Here is an 11,703-nt window from a genome sequence, read left to right as displayed (position 1 = left end):
TGACAGTTTAGAATAAACCTAGAATCAATATCTTTATCGTGTCATGTGGAAATGTATATATGTGTCAGATAAAACCTTGCAGTTATAGCAGCAAGAGAGACATAAATTTAGTGCTTTGAACTTTTCAGAATTGGTTTTAGGAATAATGTATTTTATATGGCAGAGACGCTACCAGTAAGAGGGAGTCTCAACTAATGGAAAATGATTGAGGAGTCAAAATGGTACCTCTCTTAAATCACAAAAGAAGTGATTATCGTGTCTCTTCCAGATGCAGTTTTAATGAGACGTGAATAGCAGTTGAGTAGGGGGTGTTGATTTTTAAACATACAGCAATTATCAGTCTCACTAGCAGTAATCATCTAATATTCCTTAAAGTAAGTCGCAATTGTATGTATCTGATCTTGCATTCAATCAGACTAAAATAAGACTAACTCGTGATTACTGTATACACTTAGCTCTCATTTTGAATGACTACTTTTTAATTCTAGAACAACTCCTAAGAGAACAGTAACATTTTGACAATATCACATATTCCCAAAGATATGAATTACCCAAGGGTAACAAAATGTAAAGGTCAACTTTCTGTTTCACTGTGAATTAAATTTTGAGCTGTAACCAATTAGCATTTAGGTTTTTTTCTGGCTGATTCTGAGTCTTGTAAGCCACTACTACCTCAGGGGGAACTATTAAAAAAAAAAAAAAGAAATCACTTCCAAAAGGTGCACACGGATTTTCCAATTGTCAGGGATTTTTTTTTTTTTTTTAACATCCAATTGTCAGTCAGAATTTGTCAGGGAAGGAAAGAGTGGCGCTAAGTACTTTGCATGTGTCTCTGCTTTGCAGTTTGATGCTCTCTGCAGCAAAAAACAAGTTAATTCCTGGATCATGGAGTACTTCCCGGTGACTTGCTGGCAAACCCTAGATGGTGGGTTTCATCTCAGCTACCTCTATATGCTCTGATGAGTGGAGCAGAAGGGCAAAATCCCTAAAAGCCAGGTAGCCTCCAAAAGCTCTAGGGAGCAGAGGAGCCTGAGACTGAGGCGTGCCCAGGTACCTTCTGGCATAGCAGAAGAGAAATGAGTGAGTTTGAAACACAGTTGTTTAGTTTGTGCTGTGTTGCAGCTTTTTAGGACCATCTTGGTCAAACAGGAAAATACTGAAATGTGAATTCTCTCTTTGCAAAAACGTTTCCAGCTTTGTATTGCAAAGCCTAGAGAATGAGGAGCAGAAGAATTCGCATACTCAAGATTCAAGTAAAGAGCACAGGAAATGTCTATGAAGGAAAAAGCAGTGGAAGAAGAGAACAACAGCATCAAAAATAACTCTATGCATCGAACCTAATCCTGTGCACCTGCTACTGCGTCACTGAAGAGACTGAGTGTAGCCTGCAGTGATAACAAGGTGGGAGAGACGTTAGGAGTGAAGTCTGGGAATGAATTTTAACTTGGGAAGGGTTTGCTTCTATGTTTGTCAATACGCAAAGCAGTAATTCAGTGTTTACTTTAACTGACAATAAAGTAAGTTTAATTCCCTGCGTCAAGTCTGTTTTTCCCACAATATTAATTGGTGAGCAATTTAACTTGTCTTTATCTTGGCCCACAAATTCCATTGCTTCAGTTCTTTCCAATTTTTTTTCTCTGCCTCTCTGGAAGGGAGTGGCAGCTGCTTGGAAATTTGGCTGCTTGCTGGGGTCAACCCGTCAGAGAAACCTACACAGATAACTTGGGCTTGCAGTGTAACTTCTTGATGGTTGAGGGCTGGGAAAGCTGCATGCAAGACTTGCTTTATGAAAGCTTCACCATTAGCCAGCACTAGCTCTTGCTGCATTCATTTGCCCAAAGATATGGAAGCCAGTATCCAGGCTTAGTGTATTAGGTAACTATGCAAACCATAAGCAGTTTAGAAGCTTAGATGTGACTAAAATTAACTGGAAGTAATTTTCATCACCATTTTCTGTTAGAAATGCAAGGGAAAGAGCTAATCACACTGTGAGTATCTTCACAATAAAAGTAGCTAACCTGAAAATGGAAATTGTAACCTTACAAACCTTGATGGTACAATTAAAGGAAAGACTGGCTCAGCCAGACTATTGATCATTAGTAGCTGAAAGAGGAAGAACACTTTTTGACTGCAGATGGATTTTCACTCTATGAAAAAAACGAAACCCAAGACAAGGTCAAACTTTTGAGATGATCATCAGAATGGCAGAGACACACTGACACATTAGAACTGCAAAAATACTTCTAACAGACTTTTTCATGATTTAAAAAGCTGTTGTATAATACTTGCAGTTTTTCATCTTTCTCAAATAGAATTTCTTTTTCCGAGGGGAGAGGGGGAAGGTTAATGGTGGGGTTCTAGTCTGGCTTTATTTCGTGTATGACTGTTCATTAGATAACTTGGATTCCCCTTTATTCTGGTAAAAATAGCACTGACAAATATGAATGGTTCCGCAGTACTCTGAGCATGTCTGTACTGCATAGAGTGTGAATTAACAAGCAAACAAACAAACAAACAAATAAAACCCAAAACCCAATGAAACAAACACAATCCAAATAAACAGCAACAAAAACATAGCAATATCAGCATAATTTAAAAAGCATTCATAGAGATGTACAATTAATACACAAATGTCAAATAATGATATTTAAAACTTCAGAGCTAAAGCAGAATTTCCCTAAAGTAAAAAAAATATTTTCTGGTCTAAGGACTGCCTTTTGAGGTCAGTCCTCTGTCCAGGCAACACTCCTTTTTTACCTTTAGGGCAGCCTAATTTTGCAAAACTAGGACCATCTAATCAGAGATCCCAGACCAGACTGAATCTTTGGAAGCCAGGACAGCTTTGAGAGGTCCTAAACCGTTATTACATCTACTGATCTCTGGTTAGTCAGCAATTGTTCAAAGAGAATCCAAGGCAAAAAAATGACGAGGAACAATAGATGGATTTAATTCAAGCACCGAAAAATGGACTGCTATAAATTCTCAAAATGTTATTTACAGTTGTGCTGTTCCCAAGAAAGTTTAAGATGGGGAACCTGTGACATCTTGTCTGAATCTTCACCAAGGTTTGAAACTAGGATGTTCTGCATCACAGCTCATGTCTCCAGTACTAAGCTAAAAGTAAACTCATAGGAAAAGCTTTCCTGAGTGAAAAAGTTGCTGAAAGTGGACAAGCCTTAATCACTCTGCAAAAACATTATAATCCAATTAGCCAGAGTTTATGGTTAAAAGCATGCATGAGCAGTCCCTTCAAAGACTTACATCCTTGTGACAGATCATAATCATTAACTGTTGGGACACACAGTTGAAAGCCTTGGTACCTTCTGAATTTTGCAAATATTCAAAATGGGAAAATGCTTCCTTATTAGATATGTAAAAGCACACAGATTTTATTAACATAATGGAAGACGAAATAGGGCATCAAGGGCCTCTTTGGGGAAGAGGTGTTTTTGTTTGGTTTAGTTTTGATTAATCTCAATCAAGCATACATGCTTTTTATTTTCCTTTGAGTCCCTTCTCATTCCATGCAATTTCTTCCAGCTCCCAGTTAAGATTCACAGGATCTCCATGGTACCGAAAAGGATTCAGAGAATACAATATTCCTAGAGGCTATTTTTATTCAAGTGGTTGTAAAATTACTACCTCTCCATGGATTTTCACAAAGACTGTTTTCAATACAACTAATCTGCAGTATCTGACCTGAACAACCCAAGTGATATCAGGGAAAAATTCACTCTTTTCTTATCAAGCTTGAAGAGGTTTTAGAGCTGACAGAAAATATGCCACTGCGTTCCCCCCATCTCTCTTAGAGACTTTAGGAAAAAGATCAGTTCAGTTTGTGTTTGTATTGTATAAATACAAATCTGATCCCAAACAAACCAGAATATGAATCAGCAGAATGTCCTCTGAGTACAGTTACTAGGAAATGTGCAGAATGACTTCTGGACAGTCTCTGCTGTTTATTTCTGCTTTCTGAAAACCATCCTTGAAACTTTATCTAAATGTTTTCATCTGTCACATTCCTAAAGGCAGTATATATGATAGAGAAAGCAAAGTATAGCGACAAAATTAAATTAGAATGCAAGTATTACTTCCAAGAACATAATGTATGTTTGCTTAAAAAAAAAAAAAAAACAACTGTCCTTCATTCTTGTTCCCAGACCAAATTGTTTTCTTGTTCAGACTATGAGAATTGGCTAAGGGAAAAACTGAACGGTTTAAGGGATAAAATCATTAAACTTAATATACATATAGAGAAAAAACATATAAACTTACCCTTCATTAAATTGAACAATATTAAGTTGGAGTTAATTTGCTTAAGAATAGATTGCTTGATGGGTCAAGGGAAAAGATTTTCATTAGGTATGAACATATTAGTAAAATAGTAATTGTAAATACAGTGAAACACCTTTAATTATTCTTCACTGTTTGCATGAAATCTACTTATACTGCAATCTTATTACTTTAAATCTTGCTTATTCATAAGAACTAATTGTATGTGAAAAAAATGCTATGAAAGTCCTCAGAAAAGGGGAATTCATGAACAAAATTTATTGTTTATATTATTTATTATGTTTTGATAAATATTCCAGTTACAGATAACTCTGTCTACATGTAGAATGTTGTCTCTATTTTTCTTCCCTGGAAATCTTCCCAAATAAAAGAGTAAGTATTAAACATCAGATTTGAACTTAGAAGTGTCTAATACCTTTTCTTTCTGTGTTTTTCTTAATGCCTAGTAATCTCATCAGACGTAAATTGTAGTTACTTGCAGTTTGGTTAGGTTGTGGTTGGACTCGATGATCTCTGAGGTCTTTTCCAACCTGAGAATTCTATGATTCTACCTCAGGAAAGTGAGATAATTGATGCTGTTTTCTGCTTTGTAAGCTTATGGTACCTGGCTGACTACTTATGCATTTCTTTGAGGTGTTGGTTTCTCTGCATCCTTGGTACACCCAGAAAACTGTGAGGTTCCTCATATTAGCAGGATCTGTGGTGTTTGGACAAGAGGAAATTGTTTCAAACTAAAAGAGAGAAGATTGAGATTGGATATAAGGACAAAGTCTTTTACAGTGAGGGTGGTGAGGCACTGGAACAATGGCTGCCCAGAAAGCAGGTGGATGCCCCATCCCTGGAGATGTTCAAGGTCAGCCTAGACCAGGATCTGAGCACCTGATCTAGCTGTGGATGTTGCTGTTCATTGCAAGGGAGTTGGTCTAGATGACCTTTAAAGGTCCCTTCCAACTCTAAGGATTCTATGATTCTATGATATTCACCATTATTTTCCAAATCAATTAAACATTCTAAGCTTGCTGTAGCATTTAGTATTGCACCCTTTCTCACGAATGAGGAATCACCTGAATAATGACAGTATCCAAAACCTTCTCCTATATACTTTTTGCATGACCTGCCATTTCATTTGCTATCCACAGTGACTAAGAAAATAACAGGAAAGTACTTACTTTATGTAGGCACGGCTCATTAATTGAGAACAGCTGTAGGGTTTTGGTGTAGAATTTGCAGAGAGGGTCATTGGCAAGATACAAATGAAAAGCTGAAACACCAAGAAAGATTCCATACCTGGAAATTATTACTGTTACTGCAGTAGCAAGACACCAGGATCAAAGCTGTCCTGTTTAGATCCTGCCTGCCCAGATGCTCAAATAGACATGGCCCACCATGAAGGATCCTTCAGCTCAAGTAGGTAAGGATGCCTGGAGGTTAACAACAGGGCAGTGACTATGCTTTGTGTCTTCCAGCAATGCAAAGGACCAACATGTCAGATGTTTTTTTCACACAGGTGTGTAAAGATGATCTATTGCTGCTAAGCCACAGGAGGCATCCATACTGAGGGCCAGGACCTTAGGAAGTGGGAATGGAGCTGAAGGCTATGATACAGAAACATAGGAGTGAGCAGGTGGAACATGCAGCAGGACAGGAGTTGAGCCCGTTTGCTCCAAGGGCTGCACCAAGGGATTAGCACTGCTGGGGCCTAGGCAGCACCAGTGAGCCTGAGGCCAGCAGACAGAAATGCCTCCCTGGGACAAACAAGCACCCTTCAGGACAGCCGGCACAGCTGTTCCTGCAGTGGAGGCTGCTAACTTCTTGTTCAATCACCAGTAACTAAGTATCATTAAAAGTACTTTACAGAGCTAAGGTAACACCCTTACAGTCACTGTTCCTCATAGATAATACTTCTTAAGACTCTTATTCTTTTGTCTCTTCCTACCTTTCCACATCTTTTACTTCATTTTGTCTCTTCAGTTCCTTACCACCCAGTAAAGTGCCAAAATCAGGAAGACTACCACCATCTGTATCTTCATCATGTGCACCAATTAGAGCAGAATAATTACCTTCAATGTCTCATATATGACACTGATATGAATACTTCTCAGAATGTTCTTTTTTTGGCAAATATACCTTGTCATTTACTCCTATTGGCTCTGACACTGATAAGTCACGATCAATTAGCTTATCCAATCAGAGTGACTTCAATCAGCATCATCAAAAAACAGGAGTAGCTCATCCTAGAAAAAGCCTACTCTAAATAATGGAAATAATTACTCAGTATTTTCCAAGTACTTTATTACTTGCCATTTTATTATTGACATCTGTCAACTTAGTATAGGTAAGTGGATTTTGAAAAGAGTTTTTGGTGTGTGAACCACCAAGATTTGGGAGCCATGAACTACTTCTAAAAGATTTTCAAATACTAGCCAAAAAAAAAAAAGAAATCCTGTTGTCTACAAGATTAACTTCACTATATGGATGTGCAACTTCTCTGTCAATATATATTAACTGACAAGATGAAAAGTTAAAAATGGCTCAAAATCTTGGTTTGAATAACTCGCTGAATGTATTTACTAGGTATGTTCTGAATACGTGTTGTAAATTAAACCTTTATCTTGTCATTTAAAGACAGTCACATACATGTGTTAGTTTAACCCAGCAGGTGGCTCAGCACCAATGGTCATTTTCATACTCTGCCTCTTTTTTTTTGAAAAGAAAACCAAAGTAGAACTACTGGGTTGAAATAAAACTATTTACTAAGATAGAGAAGAGGAAAAGGATAATAATTATTACAAAAAAATTATATATATGTATATGAATAACAAGTGATGCACAAGCAATTGCTTACCACTCCCTGACCAATGCCCAGCTCGCCCCTGTGTGGCAGAAGGGAGCAAGATAAACTCCAATCCCCTTCAAAACTCCTTCCACGTGATGTCATATGGTATGGAATATCCCCTTGGCCAGTTTAAGTCAGCTGTCCTAATTCTGTTCCCTCCCAGCAACTTGGGTCCTCCTCTGACCTTCAATGGCCTTGATAGCAACAGGTATAAACATCAGTGTGTTATTAACATTGCTTTTCTCCTACAGCAAAAACATGGCATCATACCAGGCACTCTGAAGAAAACAATTCAACTCCAGTTGAAACTAAGAAACACTTTCGAAGGCAGTTAACAGCTCTGCTGAACTGTTGTGCATAGTCTCAACATATGTGTAATACGTATAGTTAAAGAAGTGTAACCGCCTATTCACAAACGTGCATGATTACTTACTAAAAATAAATGAAGAAAAGGAAAAGACTGTCTACACAAATAGGTGAATAAATAAATAACAATCACAGAATGGTAGCGTGCAGAAAACTGTCAGGAGAAATAGTATTTAATTAACACCTCTATTATACATATAAGAGAAACTTCTAATATGTGCTAGCCACCAATGCAACGTTAGCTGTAGAGTTAGCATAAACACTTCACCTAAAGAACTTAAGCTAAATTAAAAGTGAACAGTATGAAAATGAAGATAAAAAGCATTTTAAAGTCAAAGGCAATCTTGTGCTTTCATCTCTAGAAAGCAAGTCAGATGAATTACTCGAGAGAAATGAGAGTATACAGGGAGAAATCTTGCAGACAACTTTTGGGTTTTCTTCTACATAAATTATACCTTAAAATTTTATGTTTTCTGCTGAGTAGATTAATTTACAAATTAGTACAGAAAGGGCAGAAAGAAATAGATGTTAAATGAAGAAATGCCACTTCATCTGCAAAGGTTTTCAAGATACTGAGGAATCAGGTCTATGTGATTGACTAATGCTGTGTTCTGGGATGGATGGGTTTCCTTTGTCCTTTAAGCACTAGCAATCGGTAAGTTTGCATTCCTTAATTATAAGTATTGTTATAGTTTCATTACTGAAAAAAATCTAGCTGTATAACCCCTGCAGGGTAATATATATCACCACCTGGAAAATGGAAAGGAAAATGCAGTTAGACATTATATGTTACCAGAGAAAATTGATATAGATGTTATGCTATGAAAGCTAATTGAAATTAATGGAAACATTGCTAAATGTTTCATTTGTCCATGAAGAAATCACACATAAAATTATCTACCAAAAAAAGAAAATGTAATTGGTTACTCTCTTGCAACCATACATGCGGTCCCTTGCTTAAACATTTTCTTTTCTTCCTTAATTTTAAAAATATATATTTTTATTTGTGGTATTTTTAAACCAGTGTTCACCTCTGATTATGTCATCATTTAGCCACTACAAGTGAGAGCTCAATTGCATAGAAAAATCTCAACCATTAGCATTAGAAACTTTAGAATCAAACCACTTAAGAGTCATTTGAAATATTTAGATAACTCAGCTGTTGCTTCTGCTGCTGCCTTTCCCCACAGTTTTAAAGTCCTTGTTTCAGCAGGGACTGGACCAGGCAACTACCAAAGGTGCCTTCCAATCCCAATTATTCTCTAATTTATGATATTTAGTATAAATATGGATAAATTTCAGGAGTACTGTTTATTCCAGGACTACTCAGAGTGGTCATAAAAAAGCATTTTTATCCTACCAGTATAATTTCTTCAGAACTTGTCAGCACAAATTCATAAACCAAAAAAAAAATTTAGAATGTATGAGTATTCTCAGGTGTATCCAAAGCTTTCAAACCCAATCTGCCATAAGCATTTTTTGCCAGGAAAGGTTGGTTTATTAACTTGAGAGGATTTTCTTTTAGTTAATTTCAGAATTTTTAATTATTTTTTGAACAGATTAGTTATCTCTAGCCACTAATACACACCACTGACTTTGACTTAGATGTTTAAAATACCTAAAGGGAGGTGGGAGGCAAATGGGTGAGGCCAGGCCCTTCACAGCGGTGCGTAGAAATAGGGCAGGGAGCAATGGCCAAAAATGTGAACATAGGAAATTCCGTACCAACATGCAAAAGAACTTCTTTACAGTAGGAGTGACAGAGGACTGGAACAGGCTGCCCAGGGAGGTTGTGCATTCTCCTTCTATGGAGATACTCAAAACCCATCTGGACGCCTACCTGTGCGACCTACTGTAGGGTACCTGCTGTAGCAGGGGGGTTGAACTTGATCCCTTGAGGTCTCTTCCAGCTCCTGCAATTCTATGATTCTGTGATTCTGTGAAGAACTCACAGATGCGAAGCAACAAGAGTTCATTTACGGCATGCATTTTCCTGCACTGCAAGTGTTGCAAACACACTGGCAATACACACTGATAAACAAAGCCAGTTTCTGCAAATGAACCTGGGAGGACTAAAACAAACAAATAAATAAATAAAGTGTTCAATTAGTTGCATCTTATTATCTCAAACTTTTGAAAGAAAATGCACTCTTTAGAAACTTGCATTAAACTGCCCATTTGCAAATTATTAGTATTATTGTTGTTACATAAATTGCCTTTGCTCAGAAAACTCCCTCTACTTCTTAATAGCAAAGCTACAGGAAGATGCCAATGTTGATTGATCGGAGGTGTTTATAGTAGAGTCCAGCAGGATCTGTTATTGCAATAGGTACAAAACGCAGCAGGCAATGCACTCAAGCAGTAAATACAGCCCCTAAAGCCTGCTGGGGAGATGAACCCCTACTCAGAAAAGCTCAGATTGTCCACTCTCAGTAGCTCCCTATTAGCTTTTATCATCTCTTTAATAGCCCCACTAGCAAAGTGGTAAACCTGTTGAAAAAATATCAACTTTTTTTTTTTTTTTTTTTTTTGAATACGTATGCTGTACCTTTCATTTTACTTTGATTATTTAATGGAAAAAGTTGGTTCAGATCTGAAGAGTTTTGATATCACTGAAGAACTCTATAAACCTATTTAAAGTTTGCTCATTTAAGCTATTGGCTGAACTTAGGCCCCTTAGTATTACATGATATTTCATTGGATTACTTGCTTAAGAACATTGCTACTAGATATCTCCAGCCCTAAGACTCAGGTATGTCACACCACAGAACAAATCTGTAATATTAATAGGAGAGATTAAATGCATTGAAGATTTCCTGAGTTCCATACAGCCTATATTCAGTGCTGCAGCATTAACATCTACTATCCCAGTGACATCTTGATAAAAATTTCCAGAGCATCACAGATTTAAATATCAGCTGTCTGAACAGATGAAAATATGAAAGAATGTGATATCCAACTTAATGTAACGTGGCACATATTTAAAAGCTTAAAATAATGCTGTGCCCATAGAGAAAATGCTTCATTTTAAAGCTATTTTTAGGTCTTAGTTGATGTTTTCATTGTAAAATTCTAATATGCTAGCTGAAAGCAAAATTTTGGGAAAACATAAGATGGGAGGAAATTCCTTCAGAACAGTGTTGCTATTGACTTGCCTTAGATTTTCCTGGGAATGTGAAGATAAACCTCCTTGGTGTAGGTTACAACAAGTCCCTGTTATCCACCCAAGCCCCCGTGCCTTTGCAGGGGGTTGGTGCTGTATGCCCTGATTTAGAGGACAAGGACTGGTGCTGCCAATGCATGTGACCACATGAAGGGTACCTCTTCTCACAGCTTTCTCTTTGAAACAGTGTAAGAACAAAGTGAGAGCTAGACCAAGGGGCCTGTTTTTAAGCAAGGGCCAATGGAGGAAGGATCGATCTATTAGCCTTCTCAGTGAGGACTGCACTTGCTACACTAGTTTATTCACTTTTTTTATTGCCTATTCACTTTTCCTATACCATAAAAAATTTTATGATCTTCCTCTAAGTTGAAGTGGGCTCGTTATTCTATAAAAATTATTTCATTTCTGATTGAATTGGGCCAAATCCAGCACTTTCTGCTATCACTTACAGACCATAGGAGCTACGAAATCTAGAAAAATGCAGCACTTGTGATCCAGGACCAGAAAGAATCTATCTCATATGGGAAACAGATCATTTCACAAATCCTCACTTGCCCACTGTCTTGACCTTTAGCAGTGTCTGTGCCCTGTCCTTAAAATGAGATTCAGAGCTTCTATTTTTCTCCAAAGCTAGTTTCATTCTCCAACTCCCTTTTTGCATCTAGCAGACATACAGTGGCTAGTCAGAAGATGTTTCCTCATCATATTTCATTTCATTAAAATAATTGGTGAGTAGATTTACCCCTTGAAAGATGAGAGCAAAGGTTGTTCCTTTTATTTTTAGATTTTACTTTCCCTGCTTGGGATTGTTTTGGCCTACATTGATTATTTATTATAGCAGTAATGCTATTGCCCAGATCTCACAGAACTGCTTGGTTTCTCTAGGCAAGAGGCCCAGAGTTTTTAATTTCTACTTGAAGGTTAGTATCATGTTCCAGAAAGAATACATATGAGAGCACTTCATAAGTCCACTCTTATAAACATATGAGTGACAATTTTAAGAAGCATCATGTAGTCTATAAGCTCTCTGAAAATAGAAAAGTTT

At 37.2% G+C, this 11,703-nt stretch overlaps 1 long non-coding RNA gene across 1 annotated transcript in view; it reads right to left on the bottom strand.

Annotated features, from left to right (window-relative positions):
* LOC112531582 overlaps positions 1 to 11,703 on the bottom strand; it is a 107,757-nt gene that overhangs the window by 29,574 nt on the left and 66,480 nt on the right. Inside the window, exon 6 of the long non-coding RNA XR_003073460.2 lies at positions 9,336 to 9,567. This is a non-coding gene — a long non-coding RNA (uncharacterized LOC112531582). The remainder of the gene's footprint in view (positions 1 to 9,335; positions 9,568 to 11,703) is intronic.

This window comes from Gallus gallus, chromosome 1 (genome assembly GCF_016699485.2).
Source record: "Gallus gallus isolate bGalGal1 chromosome 1, bGalGal1.mat.broiler.GRCg7b, whole genome shotgun sequence".
Classification (NCBI taxonomy): Eukaryota; Metazoa; Chordata; class Aves; order Galliformes; family Phasianidae; genus Gallus; species Gallus gallus.
The sequence above is the reverse complement of the archived record's forward strand: the minus strand, read 5'-3'. Positions and strand labels throughout refer to the sequence as shown.